Raw genomic sequence first — 2847 nt, 5'->3', positions numbered from 1 at the left:
CATAGAACACATGGCTTGAAATAAAAATATAGAAATAGTGAAAGGAGAGTTTACGTTTTGGAATGGCTTTCCAGATGAGTAATAACACTTTTTTTTTAAAGTCTGGGTGACGAAATGTCCGAAATTGTTTATTTCTTTACATTAAAGGCTAACACCCTGTGTCTCTCAATCAAAAACAGTCTGAGGCTGGTCCCTTTCAGTTCCTGAGAACATCTTATTATCAACTTCTTGTGTAGATGCAGTCCTTGATTCCTTTCAATAAATTAATAGTACTCTCCCAAGAAGAAAAAGGTTTTACTGGCATTGTTGCTGCTCTGTTCTTTTAAGGCCATCATCTTTTTTTTCCCTGATCTTGAAATTTTTAGCTGACGTCACTGCCCCAGTGAACTACCTGCGGCTTCCCAGATGCCACCAGCCTCCCAAAACCTACACCTGCCTAAGCAGGTGGCCTATGCCCTGGTCAGCACCTAACACCTGTCCAAAGTCCAAAGACTTAACGAAGTGAAAAATAAACTCACCTACAATGAAAAACATACCCTACTTTCTTTAGTTAATATGTTTCCTTTTGATGGATAGAATCTGTTTTCACATTTTTTTTTATTAAAGCCACAATATGACCTTTCTAATACCATCCAACTTTTATTCCATGATAGCCAGCTGTGATTATTTTTTTTAACCGTGAATGAATAAGGCACCTCATTATTACTTCTTCCAGTTCTAGAGAAAATTTTCCGTGATTCGTCAGGGGTACGGTTAGGTATGCTTACTTAATTTCCAAGATTGCATCTTCACACCACACTTGAAAGTCCCCTTCTGCTATTCACAATTTATTAGCTGACAGCTGGCCTTGATAAAAATTTAAACAGCACAAACCAAGAGCCAGAAAGAGGAGACTTTCCCAAGTATTAATTCTTTTTTACACAGTTATCGACCCTCAATAAAATGGAAGTTATAGTATCTGAGAATTACATGACTAATAGAAAGGATTTTCACTTTACAGTTTGATTTTCTATGAGAAAATTTTAAAAATGTTTTTCTGGTCTACACCCAATACCAACTACCTGAGAATCTTCGTGCTCTGCTCTGTACATTAACTGTCAGTTGTGGCTTTTCTGAAGTTCTCTTACACATCCAAAAAAAATGGTCACCATCAAAGGATCTGGTTAGAATCATCACCCGACACGAGGGCAGCTCATCTCCTCAAAATTCATCTCTGAACAGAAATGGGACTCAGCATTTAATCTAATTACAGTGACTTCATTTCTTCAACAGCACATGGATAGGTTTCTGGCTAACCCTGCCAGCTGGAAGTGAAAAAAGAAAAAAAGGAAAATAAAAGATAGACAAAAAGAAAATAAATGTACAGAAATCCTGTGCAAGGGATTTTTATCTAACGATATAGTTGTTCGAATTGCTTACATCTATAGAACTGCATCAACATGGTCATTCTTTCTAAAAAAAAAAAAAAAAATTAAGTGGAAGCCATATGACTCACATGCCAAGCAAGTCAAATAATCCTAACTTGTTAGACAAAGCATATGCAGATGTTCTTGGGTTTTTTGTCCTCGTTGGCCACCGTAAAATATAATTTGACCTGTTTGTTAATGAAAGTACCAAAGCAATTGTGAGCAATAAGTTGTAGTTTCAAATGCCACAGGGATTTCGCATTTCCTGTGAAAATATAAAGCAATGATGAGCCTGCATCTTTTTTTTTTTTATGTATTTGGTACAGGGTCTCACTACGCAGCTAGGACTCATAGTGATCCTGCTGTCTCAGCCTCCCTAAAGCTGGGATTACAGGCATGCGCCACCATGCCCCGGAATCGGTGGCTGGTTCAGCGCAGTAAAGGCAGGGCTGGTGCAGCATGTAGTGCTGGGTATCGAATCCCAGTCCCTGTGCTTGCTTAAGCAGGCACTTAGTCTGCTGAGCCAGCCCACGTGACTACATCTTGAATCTGGACTCTCTTGCAATGTTTTATCACAGCACTGTTATTTTTGTCACTTAAAAATTCAGAGGCAGATCTTGAATCAATAAGATTGAACAAAGATACTTGTTTGGACATTGGGAAAAGAAAACAGATTTCTCTTCCATGGATAATTTCTCATGCTTAAAAATGGTGATCCTCTCTCCTATACTGAGTCAATAATTTCACCCCAACTTTTAGCTCTGACTCCACAAGTTAAGATGCCAGCTGTATTCAGTTTTTTATTTTGAAGATGATTTGACCCTTAATTTCTTAATTATAGGAGGAAAAGATAGGGTGTTGAGGATGTCACGTACTTCTTCAATTTAAATGATATTTCAGAGTTTGAGCAAAACTTTGGAAACATGCATGTTATGCTAAGCCCATTTTTTAGATTTTCATATGCACATATAAATATGAGGAGAAAGAGGAGACATTTTACAGGGGAGTACTAGCCCATGTTGAAGTTTCCTTCTCAAAGTATAGCTTATCTAACTAGAAAATATAAAGACACTGGGTACTATCTGTGGACAATGATACAAAGACTTCTGATCTTACAAAGGCAAATGCGGTCAACTGGACTCACACATCTAAATATAGGGATCTCATTAGGACCCACTGGGAAGATTCTTGGCCATGCCAGATTCATTTTTTTTTTTTCATACCCAACACCGAGACTCTCATCTAAGTTCAGGTGAGTATCGTTAGCTAGAAAGAGCCGGATGCAGTGGTACACACCTGGTATCCCAACCCTCTGGAAGGCTTAGGAAGGACATGTAGGTGTTGGCTGACAGCTAAGATAGCTTAGCAACTCGGGGAGTCCATGCTTCTAACTCAGAGATGATGATAATGAGGAGGAGGAGGAGGAGGAGGAGGAGGAGGA

General features: G+C 38.7%; 1 protein-coding gene across 4 annotated transcripts in view; it reads left to right on the top strand.

The window, feature by feature from the left end:
• LOC101591647 (neuroligin-4, X-linked) overlaps positions 1-2847 on the top strand; it is a 337184-nt gene that overhangs the window by 169717 nt on the left and 164620 nt on the right. The gene's annotated exons all lie outside the window — the stretch shown is intronic.

The sequence above is a fragment of the Octodon degus genome, unplaced genomic scaffold, assembly GCF_000260255.1.
Source record: "Octodon degus isolate 3935 unplaced genomic scaffold, OctDeg1.0 scaffold00303, whole genome shotgun sequence".
Taxonomy (NCBI): Eukaryota; Metazoa; Chordata; class Mammalia; order Rodentia; family Octodontidae; genus Octodon; species Octodon degus.
Note: the sequence above shows the minus strand (reverse complement) of the source record. Positions and strands in the feature narration are given on the sequence as shown.